We start from the raw sequence: 26,694 nt of genomic DNA, 5'->3' as shown, positions 1-26,694 counted from the left end.
TTAAGGAAACTGAGACAAGAATATAGAGGAAAATGCACTCTTTTCACCGTTTGCCCTTTATTTCTTTTCATTTAAAACAGGAGTATTGAACCTCTTACAGTTGTTTGTTCGCTCAGTCGCTTCCGACTGTTCATGACTTCATGGACCAGCCCACGCCAGAGCTTCCTGTCGGCCGTCGCCACCCCCAGCTCCCCCAAGGTCGAGTCCGTCACCTCCAGAATATCATCCATCCATCTTGCCCTTGGTCGGCCCCTCTTCCTTTTGCCTTCCACTTTCCCTAGCATCAGCATCTTCTCCAGGGTGTCCTGTCTTCTCATGATGTGGCCAGAGTACTTCAGTTTTGCCTTTAATATCCTTCCCTCAAGTGAGCAGTCTGGCTTTATTTCCTGGAGTATGGACTGGTTTGATCTTGCAGTCCAAGGCACTCTCAGAATTTTCCTCCAACACCACAGTTCAAAAGCATTTATCTTCCTTCGCTCAGCCTTCCTTATGGTCCAGCTCTTGCAGCCATAGGGTACTATGGGGAACCGCTTGCAGACAGAGGGCCAAATTCCATTCTGGAGAAACTCTCGGGGGGCTGCATTCCAGTGGTGGGTACAGAGAAAGGCAAAAGAGGTGGGCCAAACTACAAGCATATTGTAGCGTAAAGTTCTTACTGCCAGCAACTAAGCTTTAGGAGAGGCATTTCAAGAATCAGGAAAAACTGCGCAAATGCCAGAAAACCTCCAATTGGTGGTTGAGGGATTGTTCAGAACAGTAGGAAGTTCAGAGAAACAGTTTGTAGCAATCAGACTGGGAGCTATGAGGGCTAAATGTGTTGTTAGAAAGACTTTCAGTTTTTTTAAAAATTAAAAGCTGGTACAGGAGGGCACAGGATGAGATGGCTAGATAGCATCAGCGATGCAATGAGTATGAACTTGAGCACGCTCCGGGAGAGAGCGCAGGACAGGAAGGCCTGGCGTGCTATGGTCCATGGGCATGGGGTCACGAAGAGTCGGACATGACTGAACAACAACAGGAGGGTCATTTTTTGTTGTTACCAGAGCACTCAGGGAGGGGAGCTTTGGCCACCCCCATGGTGCTGATGAAAATTGTGCCCCTATGCTGCTTATTAGCCCTAGGAAAATGGCTCCCATTGGTATCAATGGGAGCTTTTTTCCTGGGGCTAATAGCAGCGTGGGACAGGGGCAATTTTCCTTGGGACTGTAGCAAGAGAGGAAAGGATTAAACCTCCCGCACACACATATACACTGCATTCCCAATTTTAAAATCCCCCCCCCACCTGTTAATTAACAAACAAACTGATGGGCTTCCTAATGATGCATTTAGTGTGGAGTCCAGATTTGTCCCAAATTGGCTAAAATGTCAGTAGTGGGGGTACAGTAACTTTATCTGGGGATTTGTGCATTTGCAACCTTTTGCAGGAGTCTATCTGCTTCCAGTATATTCTGTTTGTGTATTTGTAAATATCACAAAGGCATTACAAGTCTCCAGTTCTCCCTTAACCAAAGAAAACCAACGCTACATTCCAATGCATGTTTACTCAGAAAGAAGTCTCACTATTTTCCATGGCTCTTACTCTCAGGTAAGTGTATGGGATTGCAGCCTAAACCATGAAGTGCTACCCATATATGTTTTACTCTTTGGGTAAGTGGGGCATGCCAAAGAATACTGTATAAAGGTTGGCAGAAGCACCTAGGTGACCAAGTAGTCCTATTAATATCCATCTCAAACTGAAGGGTGTACTGCTACTGTTTGTTAAGAGTGTGAGCTACAGTCCAGAAGTCCCCAGTTGAAATCTGTGCAGCTGTGGATCCACTGGGTGGTCTTAGGCAAGCCACTATCTCTTTGGATTGGTCCTTAACACTATCTCATAGAATTTCAGAGTTGTGAGCTACCTTGGAGGTCATCCAGTCAAACCCCTGCTTGATGCAAGAATCTCATTCCTGAAGATGTGATGCTTGGCAGCCGAAAATGTGAACCAACTCCACTGAAAAGTCTTGTTTATGAAGTGGTGTGAAACTTCTGTCGGCAGCATAATGGTGATATGGTCCATTTACACATGCAACTTACCCCTTGATGGCAGAGCCATCAGATGACGAACGCACATGTGAAGCAGTCCTTTGTGACGCTTCCCAGTCTGTAAGATCTACTTAAGATCTGTAAGATACAATAATGCTGATCTTCAAAAAGTTGACGAATCTTTGAAATAATTATATGAAGACCTTTGAGCATTTTGAGTGGCAGGTGGTGGTGGGGGGAGTGGAGAAAGTGCTGAATAAATCTTTTAAGTTTTATTATTGATTATACATAATCTCCATTTATTTCAATTGAACTTGCATAGGTAATCTTCCACTTCATGTTTTGTTAGCTGTTTGGTACTTTGTCTCATAGTCATAAGCTGACTGCAATATTAATTAAATCAGGCCTTTTTTTGTACACCCAGATTTCACTGGAAAATCCTAACTGGGTATCTTATGTGCTGTCAATTTATTCAAGAATAGTCCGGCAGTGAGCAAATTAACTAAATACTTGCAATGGAATGACATTTTGAGAACATAGTGGATTGCATGCCAGATAAGAGAAGATGATGGCCCTGAAACGGCAAAGTGAAACATGCCAGAAAGATTTGAATTGAAGCCAAGTCCCAACAATGCCCCTATTGCCATGGAGTTAATGAATTCATATTTGCATCTTAGAGATCAGTGATATATTTCCCCCTGCTATTACTGAATACAATATTTCTAAAATAAAGCCAATGTTGAAAAAGATGTTACTCAATACAGGTTAAAGATAACTTATCTTTCATACCATTGGTGTTTAAAGGACTGAACAGTATAAGCTTTGGCTATGCTGGAGACCTGTCGCAGGAACTTCGCCTGGTTTATTTTTTTTTATTTATTTATTTATTTATTTATTTATTTATTTATTTCTATACCGCCCAATAGCCGAAGCTCTCTGGGCAGTTCACAAAAATCAAAAAAATGGGCGGTTTGGGAGTCCACTTGCTATAGGTTGGCTGGGGGATGCTGGAAGTTGTAATCCAGCACATCTGGAGGGCACCAAGTTGGGGAAGGTTGCCATGTGGCTTTCTTAACACTGCCCCTTCAAATCCCCCATGATGTCCATCTTAACACCTTTCTTCTACCCCTCAAAAAGCTCCTAGAGATGTTTTCCAGGTTCTTTTAGGGATCTTCCTCTTGGTGTTCCCTAATGTATCTTTCTCTTCCCATCTCCTTTCATGACACATTAGCTTTTTGTTGCACTAGCAAAGCTAACATCACTGTAGTTTGGTGCTAGGATACCAAAGTGATGTTGAGAAGCCCCATTAGATAAGATGCATTAACCAGTGCAACTGAGATGCATTCAAAGGTCCAACTGTTTTCTCCTGCGGTGTGAAACTGCATCCATTCACAAATGTAATACAAACTTCCTACACAACAAAACTCACAAAACTCAGATATAGAAAACTCATACATGAATGTATTTATATAAGCAGTTAAAATAATAAACAGAATAAACACAACCACCCACTAAAACTTAGACGCTCTTACCTGCACTAGTCAAAAACGACTTGTCACTCCACATTCACATTCACATGACACTAAAACACTAAATGTAGCAAATACAAGTGCAAACATTTTCCTCTTGTCTCAAAAAACGAAAATCCAGAGTACTATTCTCTCCATTTTTAAAAATCTATATTTATTTTATTTTTATAAGTGAAATAAACAATACCAACAACATAGTCAATATCTACAGTTTCCAACATTACAGTATTCTGGGGAAGGAAAAAATCAAGGAGGAAAGCAAAGGAAAGAGAGAGAGAGAGAGAGAGAAAGAAAACAAACAAAAGATTATATCTAAGCTTCAATGAAAGCAAATCAAATATCCAAATATAAGTCCAATTGCAAATTATACCTATACAGCACTCTTCCAAAAATGGCAGGTATTATTAAATCTTCAATCCGCTGCTCCATAAACTGTGAGCATTGTCTTTCAATGTTATAACCTCAGTCTTAGAGCAAATAAATGGGAGCAAACTATCCATTTCCATTAACCATATATTACCATTCCATTGACACATATTAGTAAACATTAAAAGTTTAACCAACAAGAAATAATCATAATCCCATAATAATGATAGTAATACGAATATTAATTATAATTTTTTTAAAAAAGAAATTTAAGAAAAGGATAAAAAGTAAAAACAAATCATTTATTTATTTTACATAATATCATATCTAAAAATGTATTTATATGTGTACCCCACATACACACTTACAATATAACACACAAAGGAGAAAGAAAACAAAAATATGCCAACATTTAATCTGGCAAACTTCCCAGACACCCTATCAGCTAAACCCCAAACAAGACTTCAGAGGAACAGTAAAAATGGCTAACTTCCAACTCAGGAGGCTAAGAAAGGTGGTTCCCTTGTTTTAATGTTAACACCAATGAGAAATGATTAGGCCATGTCAGGATTTAAAAACTTTTTCATCTGGCCTTCAAAAAGAATGCAAAATGTTGCAGGATATTTAATATGATATTGCAGGTTATTTTGCTTTGCCAAACTTCTCGCTTTGGTGAATTGTCTTCTTCTGTCAGCAATTTCTTTAGTATAATCAGGAAAGAGTTTAATCTTGTCATTTGCTAGTCCCCACTGCAGCTCATCTCGTTCTCTTGCCAGACGCAGGAGATACTTTTTTGTAGAAACTCGTGAAAACTGAACAACAACAGTCCCAGAAGTCCCTTTAGTGCCACGTATTGAGCCAGGAACATGATATGCATGCTCAATATCCAGTAGAAAATCAGATGGCAAAACCAATAACTCATGCAAAAGTTTATCCATACATTCAGCCAAACATACATCAGCAGCCAAGTCTTTAATACCAAGAATACGAAGTTTCGCTCTGTGTGTAAAAGCCTCCAATTGGGAAATTCGAGCAGACAAAGTATTGTGAGATGCTTGCATAGCAGTTTCCTGAGCAATAACTCCATCTTCGAGCATATTAACCTTCATTTCCATTTTTTGAAGAGAGATATTAATTAAATACACAGCCCCTTGGAGGGCAGTGGTTGAGTCCTGGATTGCTTCAAGCTTCTTTGACTGCACTGATAGCTGAAAAGACATAGTTTTTATCAAAGCAAGCAACTCCTCTTCACCGCCGGCATTTCTAGAAACCTTTGCCGAGCAATTGGGGGGGGGTAGGTGGCGTTCCCAGACCTTTTGTTTTCCCCTTGATACTGCCATCCTCCACTTCCAGAAGCACAACAAGCAAGTATAATTGCAGACACAGAAAAAACAAATGTTTAGTTAGATTTAAGTGCCAGTCCCCAGATATCGCTGGTAGTTTAAATTCAGAAATATTTTTTGGAACTCGTCAGTCTTGTAGTCTCCTAATTGCTAGGAGTTTCAAACAGCATTCAGTAGATGATACTCCGGCCACTGACCTTAGATTGCAGCCCTTCTGCTGCAGCGCAAAAGCAGCTGTTCTTCCAAGATTTCAACTGGTTGGCACTGTAAGATTCCCCTTTTAATTCCAGGAGAATTTTTAAAGGTTTCTCAACATTTTCATAGCTGTTTGAGATAACCTGCGGAGCTCCGCAGGTCACTACCAAGATGACATGGCTCCATTTTTGGAGTAATCTCCATTTTTGTAATGAAGGGTGAAAAAATCCCAAACACCATCATAATAAGGGAAGAAATTGTATCTCATTCAACCCTCCTGGAAACAAACTCCCTAGCTGCAGAATCCACTTGATTTTTTCATCTTCCTGAGCCACCCATTCCAGTGTCCAAAATAGCACTTCTGAAATAATATAGTTATTCCCACAAAAATGTTGTACAAAAAGGGACCATTCCCTTCCATTCCTGATATGACTTAAATGCTCACCCATTCTTTTTAAGAACCCTGGAGGTTTTCCCCACATACATTTTCCAATAGTAGGAATGTTATTTATAATATAAATTACATTCCTACTATTTCAGGTCATAAAATGGTTTAAAATGTACTTTTTCCCTTTCTACCGATGTGACAGAAAACAAACATTTTGCATGTATGTTTGCGATACACACATCTCCCACCCTTCAAATAGAGCAACCCAAAATGGTTTGCTGCCAAACACCTTTTTTCGCCCCAGATCACGTCTAACCATTATCTCTTTCAAATTCCTAGTATGTTTAAGAGAGCTCAAACAGGAGAAACCAATGTCTCTTAATACTTCTCTGTTGAGCACTGGACACATGACTGAATGTGAGAGTGCCGTTTATTCTTTCCCTATTCCTCAAAAGAAAATCCCATGGCTTGGTGGCTGACCTGTCTGCTTTCCTCAACCAACTTCTCCGGATATCCCCTCTCCAAAAACTGAGTTCTTAGAATGTTTGTTTCCTGTTGAAAATCCCTGTCATTTGTACAATTCTATTGTACCAGAGGACTGGAAGATAGCTAATGTAACACCAATTTTAAAAAGGGATCCAGGAAGGATCCAGGAAATTACAGGCCAGTTAGCTTAACATCTGTTCCAGGTAAATTGATTGAAAGCATTATTAAAGATAAAATTAATAAGCATATAGAAGGAAAAGCCCTGCTGAAACAGAATCAACATGGCTTCTGCAAAGGTAAGTCCTATCTCTCTAACTTTTTAGAGTTCTTTGAGAGTGTCAATAAACATGTCGACATGGGTGATCCGGTATTTTATTATTTATTTATTTAAAATATTTCTTGGCCGCCTTTCAGGGCAGAAGTCCTCCCAAGGTGGCTCACAGCAATAAAATACATAAACATAATGTAGACATTATTTACTTGGACATTACTTCCAGAGGGCTTTTGACAAAATCCCTCACCAAAGACTCTTGAGCAAATTTATCAGTCATGGAATAAGAGGAGACTTCCTCTTACGGATCAGTAATTGGTTAAAGAACAGAAAGCAGAGAGTAGGAATAAATGGTAAATTCTCCCAATGGAGGAATGTAAATAGTGGGGTCCCACTGGGATCTCTATTGGAACCAATGCTTTTCAACTTATTCATAAATGATCTGGAGTTAGGAGTGAGCAGTGAAGTGGCCAAGTTTGCTGATGACCCCAAATTCTTTAGGGTGGTTAAAACAAAAAGGGATTGTGAAGAGCTCCAAAAGGATCTCTCCAAGCGGGCAGAATGGGCATCTAAATGGCAAATGTGGTTTAATGTAAGCAAGCAAAAAGTGATGCACGTTGGGGCAAAAAATCCCAACTTCCAAGTATAATCTGATGGGATCTAAACTAGTGGTGACCGAGCAAGAAAGAGATCTTCGGGTTGTGGTGGACAGCACAATGAAACTTTTGACCTAGTGTTTGGCTGCTGTAAAAAAGGCAAACACTAGGCATAATTAGGAAAGGAACTGAGAATAATACTGCCAATATCATACTGCCCTTATACAAATCTATGGTGTGACCACACTTAGAATACTGAGTACAGTTCTGGTCACTACACCTAAAAACAGATATTGTAGAGCTGGAAAACGTACAGTAAAGGGCAACTAAAATGATCTAGGGGCTGGAGCAACTCCCTTATGAGGGAAGGTTACAACAGCTGGGATTGTTTAGCTTGGAAAAAAGGTGAGTAAGGGGAGACATGACAGAAGTGTACAAAATTATGCCCGGGGTGGAGCATACAGAAAGGGAGACATTTTTCTCCTTCTCTCATAATACTAGAACCTGGGTTCATCCCATGAAGCTGATTGGTAGGAGATTCAGGGCTGATAAAAGGATATACTTCATACAGCACATAGTCAAACTGTGGAATTCACTTTCACAAGACGTAGTGATGGACACCAATTTGGATGCTTTAAAAGGGGGTTAGACAAATTCCTGGAGAAGGAGGCTATCAATGGCTTCTAGTCCTAATGGCTCTATGTATCAGAGGCAGTAAGCCTATGTATACCAGTTGCTGGGGTACATGGGCAGGAGGCTGCTGTTACACTCATGTCCTGGTTATGGATTTCCCATCAACAGCTAGTTGGCCACTATGTGAACATAATGGTAGACTTGGTCTGATCCAGCATGGCGCTTCTTATGTCCTTATGTTCTTAAGAGCTCTAAAAAGATCTCTCCAAACTGGGTGAATGAACATTAAAACATGCTGTTCAGTGTAAGCAAGTGTAAAGTGATGACACTGAGGCAAAAAAATCTTAACTTGACATGTATGCTGATGGGGTCTGAGCTGGTGGTGACTGACCAGGAAAGGGATTTGGGGTTGCGGTGGATAGCATGATGAAATCATTGACACTGGCTACTGTGAAAAAGACAAATTCCATGTTGAGGATCATTAGGAAAGGAATAAAAAAGGAGGGAACAATTCTATGGCTGCTAGACAGCCATAGAACATGTTGTTTTCTGGGAACCGACCACGAAGCCGGCACTCCAAGGTCAGTTCCTGAAGAACCAACCTCCCCCTAATTCCACGCTGCCTTGCAGGCAGTGCAGAACAGCCCCATCCTCCACACTTGCAAGGGGAGTGCAGAGCGTCTGAAAAAGGGCGTGACTGGGGGCGTTCCAGGGCGGGAACGGTGGAAATGTCTGTACAAGTACAGCAGCCGCCTCCCCTGCTCAGCCCCCCCCCACAGCTAGACAGCCGAAATCAGCTGTCTAGCAGAAAATGAAGGGTGGCTGAAGTGCGGAGGGAACGATCCCCTCTGTGCTTCTGCCCCGCGTTGGATAGGCGGTTGCCTCTGAGTTGGGAGGCGGCCGCCTATCTGGATAGGGTTGCACCTTAAAACTGCCAGTATCATAATACCTTCATACAAATCTATGGTATGCAGTGCACACCTGGAATAAAGTGATTGCCACATGCCAAAAACGAGGTAGGAAAAGGGCAACCAAAATGGTCAAGGACCTGGAGCAACTCCCCTACGAGGAAAGGTTACAACTTCTAAGACTATTTAGCTTAAAAAGAAAGTAAGTAAGGGAAGATATGATGGAGGTATATAAAATGATGCTTAGTGTGGAGAAAGTGGATAGGGATAAAACTTCTACCACATAAAATATTAGAACCTGGGGTCATCCAATGAAGCTGATTGGTGGAAGATTCGGGACAGATAAAGGGGAGTTCTTTACATAGTTAAAACTATGGAATTTGCTACCACAAGATGTGATGGCTACCAACTTGGATAGCTTTAAAGGAGGATGAGACAAATTAATGGAGGATAAGGCTATCAGTGGCTACTAGTCATGATGGGTATATTATTATCTCCAGTATCAGAGTGAGTATGTCTCCGAATAGCTGGACAATCACACAAAATGGGCATCAAAGAGCTAGAGAACACGTGTAGGGGGGTGCTATTGTGCTCATGTCTTGCCTGCGGGCTTCCCAACCCACAGGAATTTCGTTGGCCACTATGGGAACTGAATGCTAGACCATGTAGGGCTTTGGTCTAATCCAGCACAGCTCTTCTCACGTTCAGTGGTATATTTCCAAGAAGTCTAATACTGGAACTCAACGTTGCCTGGAAGCTATGCCCTCTTACCTGTTTTGCTCTGTCTCGCAATTCTAAATTGGTAGTATAACTAGAGTAGGGTGAAAGGGCCACCAGCCCTTGGCACAACCTGAACAAGGGCACAAAATAGTAATCACAAACATGAAATATTTTGACATCAAAATAACGTTAAGTGATATGTTTTCTTGGTCAGAGGGTTAGTGAGGACAACAGGCCAGGCAAAGTGGCATCATGCTATTTTTCACTGTCCTGGCACATGCAACTTAATACAGTAAATCACATTCAACCATTGAATAGAGCTGGTGTGGGGCAGACAAGAATTACTGGCATTGGATAGTAGTCACATTAGCAGGTGATTTGCCAGACCAACAGCTTCTAAGCTACTGTAGTGTAATGGGCAGAGTCTTCATTTATGACTGGAGAGGCCAAGGTTAAGATCCCCATCTGACCATGAAGCTCACTGGGTGACCTTGCACAATTCACTCTCTCAGCCTAATCTACCTTACTGGGTTGTTCTAAGGAAAAATGGGGTGGGGGTGGGGTCCCATGTTCTCTGCCTTGAGCTACCTGGATCAATGTAATGAAATCTGAGTAGTGAAAACTTGGTGTTTCACCCGCAGTACCAGCTGAAAATTCCACAACCATTTTTAACTCACTCTGGTGCTTCCCCCTGCAGGGGGAAGGGGATGAAATTGAAAATCTGTCTTGAGCAATGGAAATGATTAGTTGTAACTCCCCTGTGGGCTCCCTGTGGTCGTTCAGCACGAAGGGCAACACTCTTCTTCACATGTTCAGGGGTTCTCTCATGTTTATGACGACTTTGCATTCCCAGGATGAACCCTGGCATTCAAGGCAAGTTCTAGTGCTGAGTAAAGCAGTGACCTGAAGCAGCGGAGGCTGGTAGCCCCGAGTTCGGTGCCGCTGTGCATCCACCCTGGGTGTCAGTCAGAACCAGTCAGAACCAGCCAGAACTCTATCCTACATCTATTTGGGATAGGGTTCAGCACCTTGGAGAGCTCTTTTAGAGGCCTGACTGAAACCCAGAATGGATTCACACCCCACCGAAATCGAAATCGCAGCCACCGCCCCCCAATGATGCGAAGTAAACCTCAGAAGAAATGCGCAGCCCTTAAAAAATAGTGGTATCTCGGCAATAAAGCTTGAACCCTTCCTAGGGAGTATATCAGAAGAGCCGTCCAGAACGCAGCCAAACTTACTTCCGAGTAAACATGCTCCGTCTCGAGCTGCGTGGCTCCAAACCTGTACACACTTACTTCGGGAGGGAGGGAGGGAGGGAGCCCCACTGAACGCAGCGTGATTACTTCCGAGTAAATCTGATTAGGATCGGGCCCGCGCGGCTCGACCATACTTACCCTGAGCTGAGCATGCTTACTCCGGGAGGAGTAAATCCCCCCTACTGAACTCGGCGCGACTGCCTTCCGAGGAAACGCGCTCCAGGCGGTCGCCCGGCTCGCACCATCCCCGTGCCTCCCGCCTTCACCACCCCCCGCCCCCGGATTAACGAGCCGGTCGCCAGTCTGTAAATCCCTGCGGTGCACGATGCCGCAAAGAAACCCAGGGGCGGGAGCGTGTCTGTGCAAGCGAGTAATCCGATTGCGAGGCCCGAGGAAGGGGCCAAGCCTTTCCACCGTTACTTTCCCGAGGGTGCCTTGCTTTGATCCCTCGGCGCGGCGGCCGGCCGGAGCTGCCTTCTTCGCAGGCGGCTCGGGGGCGGAGCCTCTGGGTGGGGTGACCCCTCTGACCCTCGCCCCCTCCTTCCTCCCTCCCTCCCCTCCTCAGCGGACATGCGGGGCCAGGGCAGGTCGGATCTTGGGGGGGCCGTCAGACCCGATGCCGCCGCTGCTCCCGCTGCAGCCCAGTCATCGCCAAGGAGCCGCTGCAGCGGCTCACCTGAGAGGTAGGGGGGCGCACGCGATTTCGGTGCAATAGACTGCGGGGGGGGGGCGGCTTTTGGATCCAGAGCGAGGTATTTGGGGCGGGGGGGGGCACTGCCGCGCATGCATTGTGCCTCTAGGGCTGTTGGCCCCCTTGCTGGCGTGACTGGTCGCAGCGCTCCTGAGCCGTTCAGCCGGGTAGAAATCCAACAGGTGCTGCTTTTTACAGCTGGCGATCTTGGGCGGAGGGAAAAGGGAGCCTTTTTCTTGTTGGAGGCATAGAGAAGATATTGCCGGTGGCTGGATAGGGAAGCGACGAGTAAGCCTGTCTGTGAGGTAACTAAAACAGCGCTCCTCGGCTGAGAATGGGAAATGTTTGCTGGCATGATAAGTATAAGTGGTGGTGGGGAGGCCGGACGAAGAAAAGAAGGGGGCTGTTTCAGGGTTGGCTACTGGTGTTGGTGGGGAGAGAAAGCTTTAGAGCAGGGTAGGCAACTGGCAGACCAGCTGCTCAGTCTGGAGCCCAGTCCCCCCCCCCGTAATTATGCGCTCCCAAACTTTTCACTCCTTTGAGCGTGAGTCGAGATCCAGGCAAAGAAATTGCGGTGAATAAGGAGAGAGCTCCCGAGAGAACTTTTGCTCCAATTCACATCGACGAGGTAGAGGTCTTTTTAAAAGCCCTTTGCCCAGGGGCAGGCAAGCTGTGCTAGTATCCAGTGTTAGTCCTTAGTCCTACATAGAGTAGACCCATTCAAATGAATGGGGTTTAAGATAGTCACGACTAACTTAAGTCTCTTTCAATTCAGTGGGTCTACTCTATGTAGGGCTAACACCGGATGCTACCCATGGTGTCCTCTAGAAGTTTTGGACTACAACTCCCATCAGTCCCAGCCACCATGGCCCAAAGGATGATGGAGTTGTCGTCCTAAATAACTGGAGGTTGCACCATGTTGCCTACCCCAGCCTTTGCCTGTGTCTCGCAGCGAGTTGCTAAAGTACATAATGAGGGGAGGAGAGGGTTAAAGGTGCTTGTGTCCCACCCAGCTTTGGCCGGAATGAGGCAGTGGGTGGAGCATACATTGTTGGCCCTTCAGCCTTTGCGCAATGCAAAACATCCTCCCCGGGTTTAAAAATTAGTTGCGAACCAGGATTCTAAAGAGGGTTAGGGAGCAAAGGTGTTCGCAGGGGAGCTGAAGTGGCGAGAAAGCAGATTTGTGATTCTTACGGCAGGGACTAGATGGAGTTCAGTGCTCATAATATAGGGGAAAGGTATCAGCAGGCTTGATTGACAATCCCCAGGCCCCAGACTCCCCCAAATTTAGCCAAAACATGCCCCCTCACAGTCCGTAAGGGGGCTGGCATAAAAGGGAAACAGGCCTCCCCCACCGCCCAGTAATTTGCGCATCGCTGGCAGTTAGTAGGTCTTTTTTTTCTCACACAACCATGCATTACACATATAACAAGGAGGTACACAAACTTTGTGATGTGCAGTCCTATATACATGTCTAATAAGGTAAAGGTGTCCCCAGCCAGTCGTGTCCGACTCTAGGGTGTGTTGCTCATCTCCATTTCTAAGCCAAAGAGCCAGCGCTGTCCGAAGACGCTTCCGTGGTCATGTGGCCGGCATGACTGAACACCGAGGTGCACGGAACGCTGTTACCTTTCCCGCCAAAGCGGTACCTATTTATCGACTTGCAATTTCTTGCTTTCGAACAGCTAGGTTGGCAGGAGCTGGGACTGAAGACAGGAGCTCACTCCGTCACGCGGCACTCGGGTCTCGAACTGCTGTCCCGAGACCTTCCAGTCTGCAGTTCAGCGTCTTAACCACTAAGCCACAGTGGCCCTAATATACATGTCTACTCAGAAGTAAACACAAATGGAGTTCAATAGGACTTATTCCCTGTCCCCAGCAGGGATGTCAAAGAAATCCACAACAGATTCCAATGAGTTCAGATTTCTATGAATGTGGCCTGCGTATTCTGCAGTGGACCAGCTTTTTCGAAGTCACGCAGGTTCTGAGGACTTGTGGACCATCCTTTAAACTTGGGGGTGGGGGGATTTGTGCTAATGCACACTTGTGCAACTGGAACAAAATTCTCATACATCCCCAAAACAAATCCGATTCTGACAATCCACAAAAACACAGATGGAATGTTTTTCCACAGATGGAATGGAACAAAACCCATACATCACTAGTCCTGTGTGTGTGTGTGTGTGTGTGTGTGTGTATAGGATTGCAGCCCTAAGGTGGATTTGTTGTCTCTCAGCACCTTTAACCCATCTTCTTATATATATGCAATCAGAACTGAATAAAGAATTTGTAAAAAGGTTTACTTTCATGCCCCCCCCACACACAAAGGAACATGGGTTAAGCAGTGATTTGAATCCAGAATGTGATTGGGCATATGGCATACTTTAAGCATGTTATGTGGTGTACTACATATATAGCAGGGGTGGGGAACCTCAGGTCTGGGAGTCAAATCTGACCCTTTTGAGGTCCCAATCCGGCCCCCTAGGGTTCCCCAGACAGCCATGCCATCTTGCCAGCTTTTGTGCAGTTCCCCTCCCCACATTCTAAAAGGTTGAAATGCCTCTCCTAAGACTTGGTAAGAGCTTTAATCTACAATATTTGTTGTAATTTTGGCCCCAATTTTGCCTTTGGCCGCACCCACCATTGCCTTTGGCCGCACCCACCACTAGAATGTGGCCCCCAAGAGCTTCTCCAGAATTGAATTTGGCTCTCAGGCTGAAAGAGGTTCCTTGATCCCTGATGTATCGGATCACATAATTTTACTTTCTCTTTGATAGTGAATCTGGAATAGTGAGCCCCCTGATTCCGTACCCAATTGCTGCTTAGGCACTTTCCTTTATTCTATGGCTGAAGTGAGGATTCTAGTCTGCATTGGTACCATGGAACTCAAGGGTGGTAACTGATTGGATTAATTAATGTCAAGCACAGGCATGTCATCATGTGTCTCTAGACACTACACGGATTGTAATGAATACGACTGGATCAACTGTTGATCATGCATCTGATGAAGTGGACAGTGTCCACAAAAGCTTATGCCAGGATAAATGCATCAGTCTATAAAGTGCCACAAGACTCTTTGTTGTTTTTGTTGATTGTTTTCTCTGCTGATTATCTATTGGTTTTATTAGAGATGTAGTTTCCTTTATTTTATTATTGCTTGTTTTTAGTACTGTTGTTACCTGCCCTCAGATTTTTATGAAGGGTTCGATTATCAATAGTAACAAGTAAAACATGCATATTCAAAATCACTCCGTTGTTCATTTATACACCTGCACCACCCCTTTCAAACATAAAGTCAGGATTGTTAAAGAGCTGGAAGGCACATTGATCCTTGAGAACATGGAACCAAGGGCTTGTGCTTCAGATCTCCCAGCATATATTATTTTAATTTTACCCATTCAGAGGGTTGATAGCTCTCAGCCAGGAACTCGTGGTCTTTTTAAGAGTTCTGAAGCAGCACGTCCGTTCTTGTTTCTCCCCTGGTCGATCTTCCTGACAGGCTCCTCCTGTGGCACAAAATCTGAATCCTACTTACTAAACTGAGAGGGGAAAGAGACTGGACAAAGCGGGGAGTAGGGCAGTACAGCAGCTTCCCTCATGCCAAGTCTTGAGATCTAGTGATCCTAGTTAATGCCCCTAACCAGCTGTTATACTCAGGCGCAAGGTTGCAAAAGGATGCGCATGTCCCAACTGCTTAATGGGCCTTCTAACCTGCTGTAGCAAATGCGCAATCCTGTTCATACTTACTCTGGCCACATGCTTTGCATGTAGGGCTGCATTTTTTTCATGCAGAAGGCCCCAGGTTCCATCCCCGTCATCTCCAGGTAGGGCTGGCAGAATTCATGCCTGAAGGCCTGGAGAACTGCTGCTAGTCATTGTCAATAATACTGAGCCAGATGGACCAAAGGACTGACTCGGTATAAGGCAGCTTCCTATGTCTCCACTGAATTAATTGATTTGCATGATCACTGCAGCCCAGTGGCTTATTTAAGTCGTGGTGGGTTGTACCGCATGCAGGTGGCCATTTTGAATATTCAGCCCCTGGCGGGAGGGTGCCATGGTTTGCCGTGTCTTCTGAATCAGGGCGGCATAGCTTGTTGGACAGGGAAGCAACCCTCTGATAACCCTACAACAGGCCATGGGTTGTTGGAGGGTTGTTTCCCTCTCCAACGAGCCATGCCACCCAAGTTTGGACGACATCAGAAGCTGTGGCCACGGCTTGAATAGGCAACCTGGAGCCTGAAGGAGCCGCTGTTCATCATGGCTTAAATAATCCACGGTGGGCTGCAGTGATCATGCAAATGAAGCGCAGTGGGGTTTATTCCTGAGCAAACATACATCAGATCATTCATTGTGTTTAAGTGCAGAACTAGGGGATGGTACTTCTTTTGGACTCATTTATTACAAAAATATGGTTGTGACCTTAGTGTGTGTGCGTATAAAGTACCAGAGAAGTAAAAAGAGATGCTTTAGGAAAGCATTACAACTGAAGCTTTGCTAGTTTACAACCAAGAATTTGTGCCTTACTCATGCTCCCCACTGGGCCAGCCCTCTGCCTCCCCTTCAGTCATTTTTGTTGTCGGAGCAAACTTCAAAGCGGGAGACAGCAGGAGAGGAATTGCAGTGCAATTCTTATTTGAAGGAATACATGGAGAACCAGGCGAAATGGTTTCCTGAATGCTCTTCCACCCGGATCAGAAGAAAGCATTCCGGCCCCACCGCCCCTTGAGCCAGGACCAAGTTGTAGGATGATTAGATGTCAAGGAGGCTGCACTTCCATAGCTTTTATAACCGCGTAGAACATCGAACGGAACATTGGTAGGTGCAACTTTTCTTGTCACCACATGAAAAGCTGCATATGTCAACATTTCCTTTTCTAATTTGTGCAGCCAGGATGGTTTCTCCCTTATATACTTCTCATCCTGTTCCTTTCGCACTTCTGTTTAAGGCAGGAATAGGCAACCTGATGCCCTCCAACTGTTTTGGATTACAAGTCCCATAATTCCCAATCATTGGCCGTGGTGGGAGTTGACATCCAGGACATCTGGAGGGCACCAGGTTGCCTGCTCCTGCTCCAAGGTATGAGGAAGAGCCACCACTGGAACGGAGATGAGAAGTTGGACAGGATGAACTTTGTGCGGAAGTGCCAAGAGGTCTTTTTCTTAGAAGTTGCCCACTGAATAGGTTTTCTTTTGCTCAGGGCCTAACAAAACGCCAAACCTTTTAAGTAATGAACAATGTCTCTGATCTTATCCACATTTACTCAAAGTAAATCCCCTGTCACTTCCTCCCAATTAAGTGTACATACGATTGCAGCTGATGATTCTAAGTGGGGGTTGCGGTAGGGATGCTGAGGGTCCATGAGCAAGGATCAGAGAAGCGATGAGAGTAGTACTCCAAAATGAAGGTGATGGACGAAAGGGGGCAGAGTAAGTCATGGAGGAAGAAACCAGGAACTTGGAGAGCAGGGTGGATTAATAGGCAGGAGGAGCAAAGGCTGGAGGCACATCACACCGGAGTAGGTAAGGAAAGGAAGAACCAATGAGAAAACAGATTTGGGGGAAAACTTCACATGGGGCCTAGGTACAGGAAAATATGTGTCATGAATGGGGCAAGGGAGATTTGGAAGGTAGGGGACCATGGGCTTGGGAGTCCTGAGGTTATAGGCATGGTATGGCTAAATGGCCTATATTACTTTTGAACACACTAGCCAAATATATTGTCAGGAATGCCTTGGCGGCCTCCCCCAGTAGATCCCAATAGCCAACTCAAGACACAGACGAAAGGGAATTCTTTTCAAAGCTTTAATCCCATTATAGCTTAATGACTCAGATGCTAATCACCAGTGGCTAGAGCAAGGGACAGGAGCGTGGCCTAAGCTTCAGGCAAGCAGTTGATCCGTGTTTGAAAGGGAGTCACTTGAAGACCCAGAACTTATGGGCTAGGGAGAGATCCTCCCTCTTTCCCTTGGGTCCACGGGACGCGGCTGTTGCTTGCGCGCCAAACGGGCGCTACGCCTCCTTTCCGCACCCTCCATCGCTCATCGCTCCCTGCGTCTGCATCGAGCGTCTAGCAAGCCCCCCTCCTGCACTTTCTCACTGCCAGGGTCACTATCTATCTCAGGAATGCCAGCAGGAGGAATCTCTGCCAGCTGCTGTGCCTGTGAGGGATGAGCTGCCTCCTCTCCCACAGATTGCTGTTCCTCCTCAGAATCAGAACTGCTCTGGGGCTCTCTGGGCTCAGTTTCCACCCTGACATATATATATGACTATGAAATCTATCTGTGGTGTAGATCTAGGGATGTCGGAGAATTTCTCCACGAATCTCCGGGAGGCTGAATGCCAACGCATTCGGCCCCCCGAAATTGGTGGAGAAACGGTCCGCCACCCCCCCGCCTCTCCCCTGGAATGGGACTTACCTTTGTCGAATGTCCCTGGCGCTGGCGGCTCCCGGCGGCGGTTCGGCAGCACTTCGGCGGCAGTTCAGTGGCGGCGGCGGCCAGTCTTCTGACCGGCAGCCGCCACTGCCATTTCCAAGGTGAAAAAAAACAACAACAACAAACGTGATAGGCTACGTAAAGATTTACATAGCCTATCACGGCTAGATTTTCAAAAAACACCATGTTAGGCTATGTAAATCCTTACGTAGCCTATCACGGCTGACTTCGGGGGGGGGGGGGAAAGCCTGTATGCAAATGGCGGCGCCCATGGGCGCCGCCATTTATGTTCCTTATTTGGGCACGTGTAGTCTACGTAAACATTTACGTAGACTACGGCGAAAATAAGGGCAACGCTATTTGCGTTGCCCTTATTTTCACCGTAGTCTACGTAAATGTTTACGTAGACTACACGTGTCCAAATAAGGAACACAAATGGCGGCGCCCATGGGCGCCGCCATTTGCGTACATGCTTTCCCCCCCCCAAAGTCAGCCGTGATAGGCTACGTAAGGAGTTATGTAACCTATCACGGCTGACTACAGGGACGCAAACGGCGGCGGCTATGGCCGCCGCCATTTGCGTCCCGGCAGGAGATGAGATTCACGGCCGGAGGGACGGGGCGCCTCCCCCCTCGGCCAGAATTTCGGCCGGAGGGATAGGGCGCCTCCCCCCCGACCAGAATTTCAGCGGGGAGGGATGGGGCGCCTCCCACCCCACCCAGAATTTCGGGGGGAGGAACGGAGCGCCTCCCCCCACCGCGAAGCAAGCTGCGGGATAAGGTAAGGGACTTTCGTCCATCCCTACGTAGATCCCAAGTTCACATAAGGAAATGAATGGAAGGAAAGTGTCCCGTCCCTTCTTCCTGCTGCTAGGGTGGCCATGTGTCCGCTGTTAAAGAGGACAATCCTCTATTTGAAGAGCTGTCAGAGGACTGTCATTTATTTTGAAGGTGTCCTCTATTTGAAGGGCTGTCTGGTCCAACTCTGGTTTAAGATCAAGAACCATCAGAAGGTCAACCTGGGCCCATCAACAGCACTGGGACAGCAGATTGAGCAAAGCACATGGGTTACCTGGTCACACTCTTCTACATGATGGTGAGATGTACTGTATTTCTATTTCAATTATATTAATTATTTCTAAATTTGCATCTATGCAGATAACATGCAAATGTTATGCAAATTGGTGTTATCTTTTGTCCTCTTTTTTGGTGATGGATGTTCTCTTTTTTGGTGAGTCAGAAGTGGACGCCCTACCCCTGCAGTCATCTTCACCCACCAAAAAGCTTCTCTGGAGAGTTGAGAATCCCTCCTGATCAAGGAGGGATTGAGCTTCGGGCTGCTGGAGGAGGAGGGAATTGCCCAGATTTGGATGTACTGCTGTCTGATTTTGGCTGATTCCCCTCTCTCCCAGCAGGTCAGTGTGCAGCACCCCACTTTGTTCAGGATGGACTCCTGACTCTCTAGAGAGGGTTTTTGTGTGTGTGGGGGGGGGGGACAGGTTGCTGCAGCATGAGACAGGGAGGAGGTCTTCCTTCTGTGAGCTTCTTTAAAGATGAAATTCTGTGCATGTTTGGACAGAAAAATGTCCCACAACTCCCACCAAATGAGGTGGGATAGGTGGCTAGTAAGGAGAGGGCCTTTTCAGTGGTGGAATACTCTCCCCAGAGAGGCTGGGGCCTACATGATAATCTTTTCAGCACCAGGTAAGGACCCTTTCATTTTCTCAGGTTTTTCAGTTTTAGCAATGTTTTAGTGCCTTTTAGACTGTAGGCCAGGGGTAGGCAGCCTTTTTGGACTTGTGGGCCCATCTGGCAATTTGACAAATTGTCTTGGGCACCGCCACAAAATGGCTGCTGTGGAAAGCATGACTAGTCATAAAGGACAAGTAACCTGCTCAAAAGACTGAGTACAAGGGAGAGGTGAGATCTGAGTCCCAACACACTAAACAACCCCTTTAAACCCAGAACTGGTAAGAGAATGTGTTCATCTTCTTAATAAAAAAAAAAATTAAGAGGGCTAAGGCACACTTGAGGGCACCATGTCCAGGCCTTGCCGTACGCTTGCTGAGGCTATTTTTCCTTGTTTTCCACCATTTTTCAGTTCATGCTTTAATCACTTGTTAATAGCTCAGCTACAGATTTAGGATGGAGCGTTCCCCAAATAACTGTACCAGTTAATCAGCTATCATAAATATTTCAACCAAGAGAAAGTGTATCACATAAGGTCATTGTAAAAATAATTATGGATGGATAACTACTACAAAGCAGGTATTTATTTTATTTGAAAAAATAAATTATAGCAATGAAAACAGATTTTATAAAATAATGGTGTTACCTGTAATAAAGGCATAATAATTTTTAGAGCAACCCTTAATCCTGCCATACTTCATTAAATTCCTTATTCTCCTAGTAATCTGCCAGCATTAAAGAAAATGTTCCTTCGTTGACTCTGCAGGGAACAGGCACAGAACCAAGAGCAGAAGGTGGCCACTCAAGTCTGCTGTTAATACAATCAAATCACTGTACTCAAAAGCCTCCATGCAAGCAAACTGACTTCAACCAGTTCTTCCTAAAATATTTCATTGTGAGTTTACATTCTGAGCAATGAATTCAATTCATCACTGCTATAAAAAAGCAAAAGATCTACTAAAATTAATTAATTAATATTTATTTATTAACATTTTTATAACACTCGTTAACAATACATTATCTGGTTGGCATACAGAAAAAAATGAAAACCATGAAATATTTTTTTTAAAATACAAAATGATTACAATATTACATATTGTTTCAGTTTTTCTCCAAATTTCCATTTTCTCCCCTTAAAATCCAGCAGTGTCAGGAGCGCCCTAGCTGCCTCTCACAGTCTACTCCAATAGCCAACTCAAGACACAGACAAAAGGATTCTTTTCAAGGCTTTAATCCTTTTACAACTTAATGACTCTTTCAGATGCTAATCACCAGCGACTAAGCAAGGAACAGCACTGGGGAAAGATAGCAGAGTAGCCTGTGCTCCAGGTGAGGCAGTTGGTCTCCGTTTGAAGGAGAATCACGGGAAGACCCTGAACTTATGGGCTAGGGAGGGATCCTCCCTCTTTCCCTTGGGTCCTAGGGATGCGACCATTGCTTGCGCGCCAAACGAGCTCTATGCCTCCTTTCCACGCCCTCCATCTGTTTTCGCTCCCTGTGTCGGCGTCGAGGGTCCAGCAAGCCCCCCTCCAGCACTCTCTCACTGCCAGGGTCACTATCTATCCCAGGAATGCTGGCAGGAGGAATCTCTGCCAGCTGCTGTGCCTGTGAGAGATGAGTGAGCTCCTCTCCCACGGATTGCTGTTCCTCCTCACAATCAGAAGTGCTCTGGGGTTCTATCGGCTCAGTTTCCACCCTGACAAGCAGAAATCCTCCTGCCCCTCCCCCCCCCATGGTTTCAAATTATCTGGAAATTTTACAGCTTTATGTATACATACCTATCTAAGGGTGCTTCCATATGATGCTTTTATGCCACCATTGTCCTGCCTCACTGATGGATGCTTATGGCGGGTGCAGAGGACAATGTCATCTTCTCATGATCCTTCCATCTATTTTTATTTCATCTTCCCTCAATGCAGACAATCAGTTAAGGAAAAAAAGATGAAACACCTGCACAATGCCTTCCAATTACTTGCAGTAGGAGCCCTCCGTTTGGAAGCACCTTAAAATTATCCATATATAAAAGAATGCATTTTTAATATAACATTTGATTAGAATGTTTTTTGGCTATTACTCTAAAACATGGGTGTTGAATCTCTTCCAGTCTGAGGGCTGAATTCCGTTTCTCAGAAGCTCTTGGGGGCCGCATTCCAGAGGTGGGTGTGGCCAAAGGCAAAAGGGGGTGGGGCCAAAAGACCGAAAACACCAGCCTTTAGTAGCTTCAGCCTCTTCCTGCCAGTAACAAAGCCTTAGGAGAGGCATTTCAGCCTTTTGGAATGGGGGAAAAACTGCACAAAAGGTGGAAACCACCAAAGGGTCAGTGGTTGGGCAAAAGGGGTGAAGCCAGGTGAAGGGGGCATGGCCGTCCAGAGAACCCTGGAGGGCTGGATTTGCATACACACCCCGAACCTGAGGTTCTGCACCCCTGCTCTAAAACAACTTTTGTCAAAATGTTGCTGCTCATGTTACCTTGGTGGGGTGGTTGCTGATTTTGTATGGCCGGCTGCTTCTCATGTCACTACAGCAATAATGTATGCTGTGAAGAAACCATATGGGAGGAGTTAATTACATGGTTCCTCCCCACAGCAGGACTGTCCATCTCCTGAAGCTGATGGTGCTGGGGATTGTGAATGGCGCCATTAAACTCTACATGTAATTGTGCAATTCTGCTATACGACATTGCCATTTAGTGGCTGTATAATGAAACATATAGAAAGGCAGAGAAAGACACACACACACACACACACACACACACACGGAAAAAGGAGCCAATCTTAATTCCGCAAAAAATCCTGAAGCAGAAGCCCTGATAAAGATGCGGGATAAAAGCCGCATGTAGTTCAGTACGTTTGGTACAGAAGAACCAACCCTAAGTTGGAGGCAAAACCTCTCTCTTGCAGTCAGTTAACAATTATTATGTCAGATTTCCCTCACCCATTCTCCCCACTCCAAATTACCATTTGATTGGAGTAGAAACTGAAGCATTTAGAACAGGGTCCTGAGGAGATATCTTACAATCAAGTATGTAATTTGTCTGTGCAGTTGCCTGCCTGGGTTCTGCAGAAAGCCCCAGATGCAAAAGACCTTATTTATTCATGTGATAAATAGTGTGAATCTTCTCTCTCTCTCTCTCTCTCTCTCTCTTTAAATTAATGAATAGGAAGATCTTTGTCTCTGCTGCATATTTTCCAATACACGAGGAGTGTATGGGAACCTTTGCAGCGAACACCGAGGACTATAATTTTTGAAGAAATTATGATTGCGCATTCCTGTAGTCATGAGACAATGGACAAGATCCAGAGAGTTGTTTTCTTTTCTTTTTAAATAAATAATAGAACAAAGCCAACAACGTTAGCCTTAAACTATTTCGCCTTGCTATTTGCTTTACTGCTGAGGTTTTTTTCCAGACCTCCTGCCTTCTTAGTTTCTGGAAACAGATTAGGAAGCACTATTTGTATCCCTTAACTTCCACGCTATGTAAGCAGTGAGCGTATGCTACAGTCTCATGTATTGTGCTTACTTAAAACATAGCATCCACACACACACACATTTTTCCTTGGTTGTTCAGTCCAAGTCATCTTCCTGATGTGTTGAAAGGCACTTCAGGTAGTATTTCAAACTTTACATCATTAAGGCAGGCCATTTTTATTCTTATCCCTGTATTGTCTGTGTTTATTTTATTCATCGTTTGTCCAGTGGTTGATGAAGTGTAATAGCCAAACAGTGTAGTCCACTGATGTTGTTCCTACAAAGGGCATTAAAAATGACACCTCCTTAGAACGTAGCCCACCACAGTGATCACACAGATTGCAAAACCAGTGAATCCATGACGGAGATCTTAAACAAATGCAGAGATCACTTAAGGAGATAAGATAAATCACACCACATACTACACCTGAACATGGATTCAATATTTATCTGATGGCTGTTATATAATAGACGAAGTCATATTCATCATCTTCAGTATAGAGCTATTGAATATATAGATTCATGAAGAGTCACCCATGCCTTCTGTACTTATGGAAATGTAATTCAACCTTCTCCAGCCTTGTGCCCTTCAAATATGTTGGACTACAACTTCCATCATCTCCAGCCTGGGGCATGGCCTGGGGAAGGCTGATGTAGCTCTTCCCCAGGCCATGCCCACTCATTTAAAGTGCTAAGATATCCAAGTTAAAGCATTAGGAACATTGCAAGCAAGCGGGACTTGACCTGCAACAAAACGTTGCAGTGTAGAGTGTTCCCTGTTCAGGATTCCAGGCACTCCATTCCATTCCTATTCTTTCCCTGGTTTTCCATTCTCTTCCCCACCCCACATTCAGTCAGCAGCCTGCGGCCACGGAGTACTCTCAGTACTCACTGGGCTGTTTGGGGGTTTCTCTTTCCTTAGTTTAGAAAATACATACTTTTTAAAACATCTGCAAAACTTCTCCCAAGCCTGCTGATACCTCCCTCTTGTATGTATATGGTGCCATTTTGGCTACAGAAGCAATAGCACCCACAGGCCTTTTCTACATGAGGCATTTATCTTGCACTCGTCATTCCCTACTCATGGTTGTTTATGGGTTCTTTAGATGATGTCGTGACCCTCCAGTTTGGCTTCTGTGTTTAACCAGCACTTTTGGCGAGTTTTTTTAGAGCAAGGAAAATGCACCATTTAATTATGAAAGCAAAAGAAAGCACAATTTCCTCTTGTGTATTTGCACTATTCCACTACACCACAGTGCCACCTAAAGGTTACGTAGCAGAAAAACGGGAAAGGGGGTGCTCTTCGTCTAGTGTTTGGATCTCGATTCTGTGACGAAACCAAAAGCAGATAGAGCAGATTAACAGCTGATTAACATCCTCACGTAGAAAAACTCACAGCCTGAACATCAGAAATAGAGGGGATTATATACTGGAACACCAAAGTTTCAGTGTTACCAGAACATGTTCTTGGCAAGATTTCAATTGTTTTTGATAGAGCAGCAGTGGCTATGAACGTGCCCTTTTCACTGACACACTGGTGCCCATCTTTTTTTTCTGGGAGAGATCCTACATTTTTAAATACTATATTACTGGCAGAAATCAACAAGTGTCATTTCCCTATTGCCATACCTCCATAATGAGAATATCTGCATTCTCTAGTAGCATTGATTTACTCTGTACTGGATTTTGATGCCAGTAGAGTAGTGGGTAATCTCATGTCTGTACCAAGTTTTGATTAGGGATGCTAAAGAAATCCAAGACAGACTAAAATGACCTCGGATTTCTAAGAATCCAACCCGTGGAATCAGCTGTGGACTGACCTCCTCAGGCTGCCTGAAGTCTGTGGATTTCTGGATGTTTTGTTTTTTTTTACTTTCCCGAATTTTACACATATTTATTCGTAGGAAAATATGCAAGTGTCTTCTGAGACCAGTAAATATCCACGGGGAAAAGTTGAATGGAATGGGGGACAATATGCTAAATGTTATGTACGAAGGTAAATTATGTGAATTATTGTGAACCCTCTTATGGAATTATTTGCGTATTTTTCTGCACAAGGAAAAAAATCGAATCCATCTGTGAGTGGATGACGGAACAAAAGGCGCCTGACAATACGCGAAACAGACGGAATGGATTTTACACAATCCGCACATCCCTAGTTTTGAGGTAGCTTTGGCTCTGCAAGCCTGAGGAATTGTGCGGCTAGCATCCCTTGCGATGTTGCAAAGGATGCTTTGGTGCAGCCATTGGTGCAAACATGATGCAGGTAATGCTAAAAGTGGGTCTGCAATATCATTGCAGCTCATGTGATTGTGGGATGCTGATGTCTGAATGTAATTGAAAAACGTAAGAAGAGCCCTGGTAGATCCGACCAAGGGGCCATCCAGTCCAGCATTCTGTTCCCACAGTGGCCAGCCAGCTGCCCATGGGAAACCCACAACCAGGACATGAGTGCAATAGCACTCTCCCGCCCATCTTCCCCAGCAACTGGTATACTAGGCATACTGCCTCTGATACTGGAGGTGATCTATAGCCATCATGACTAGTAGCCATTGATAGCCTCCTCCTTCATGAAACAAGGGTGCCAAGGCACTTTCTGGAATGAGGCTGGGGAAGCTGCTGTGTCTGTGAGTTCGTGTTTTAAGTAGATGGAGCTTATTCTGTTTTATGAATTTTGTTGGTGTTCTAACATTTTATTATTGTTATATTAGTTGATTGATTTAGGACAGCCTTCCCCTGCCTGGTGCCTTCAGGATGTGTTGAACTACAGCCCTCACTGTTATTATTTCATTATGATGATTTAAAATATTTCTTGGCCACCTTTCAGGGCAGGAGCCCTCCCAAGGCAGTATACAATAAAACACAATAAAAAACCGATATGGTCTTAAGCAATAAAAACACAATAAAAACAGCACTATCCAGCCAGCATGGCTACTGATGATGGGATGATGAAGGCTGTAGTCCCAGTACATCTGGAGGACACCAGGATGGGGTTGGCTGATTTAGGATGCATGCCTATGAATAGTGTGATACCGCTTTGTGCTGAAAGCTGCTTCAAAAGCTATAGCTGGGAGGCAATATATGTGTGTGTTTGTGTGTGTGTGTGAATAAATACATTGAATAACTGCATCCCTCCCCAGTAGCGATGCACCCACTGGCCATGCCTATGCAATGACCATGCATTCGGTGTAAATGAGAAAGGGCCCTTCATGCATATGGTTGTATCTGCATAGGGCTCTTCCATGCAGTCAGCAGGCATGGGGCACATGGCCAACAGCATGGTCCCACTTCTACCCCCATGTTTGGTATAGGCGTGGGGTGGAACGTCCAGGGCCGCCCCTATCATTAGAGAGAGTGAAGCAGCTGCCTCGGGGCAGATTCAGGGAACAGCAAGGCAGCCCTCCACCTTTTCCCCCGAGTCCCCTGAGCTAGTCTGCAGCCCCAGGTGTAGTGAAAGAAGCTATCCCAACTCAACTGCCAGTCCAGCTGGAATCTATATTTGGAATAGAGGAGGGTGCCATCTTGTCCTTTGCCTCAGTAGCAAAAAGTCTTGGGCCAGCCCTGGGAACGTCTGCACACCTCTTATGAAACGCAGAAGCAAACGATATGCCTTATGTTTGACAGCTGAACAGTCTGAAAGAATGCAGTAGATGGTGACTTCTTGAGGAAAAAAAAAAGCAAAGGAAGCCGTGGTGATG

The 26,694-nt window shown here is 45.0% G+C and overlaps 1 protein-coding gene and 1 long non-coding RNA gene across 4 annotated transcripts in view; one reads left to right on the top strand and one right to left on the bottom strand.

Moving 5' to 3' along the window:
* Positions 1 to 3,685: 3,685 nt before the first annotated feature.
* Positions 3,686 to 11,200, bottom strand: LOC146350814 (uncharacterized). Its single transcript, XR_014789410.1, has 3 exons — positions 10,852 to 11,200; positions 9,509 to 9,587; positions 3,686 to 5,263 (listed from the first exon to the last, which is right to left on the bottom strand). It is a non-coding gene; the product is annotated as an uncharacterized LOC146350814 (long non-coding RNA).
* A 76-nt stretch (positions 11,201 to 11,276) lies between these two features.
* The window catches only part of SLC16A12 (solute carrier family 16 member 12), an 81,873-nt gene continuing 66,455 nt past the window's right edge, over positions 11,277 to 26,694 (top strand). For 2 of the 3 annotated variants that reach the window (XM_084845787.1, XM_084845790.1), the window contains exons 1-2: positions 11,277 to 11,396; positions 18,808 to 18,935. The gene's annotated coding sequence lies outside the window, so the exon portion shown is untranslated. The remainder of the gene's footprint in view (positions 11,397 to 18,807; positions 18,936 to 26,694) is intronic. The other variant, XM_084845788.1, reaches the window with a different exon arrangement.

This window comes from Heloderma suspectum, chromosome 3 (assembly GCF_057233095.1).
Source record: "Heloderma suspectum isolate Gila_16-S chromosome 3, 16-S_ref, whole genome shotgun sequence".
NCBI lineage: Eukaryota > Metazoa > Chordata > Lepidosauria > Squamata > Helodermatidae > Heloderma > Heloderma suspectum.
This window is presented reverse-complemented; position numbering and strand designations above follow the sequence as displayed.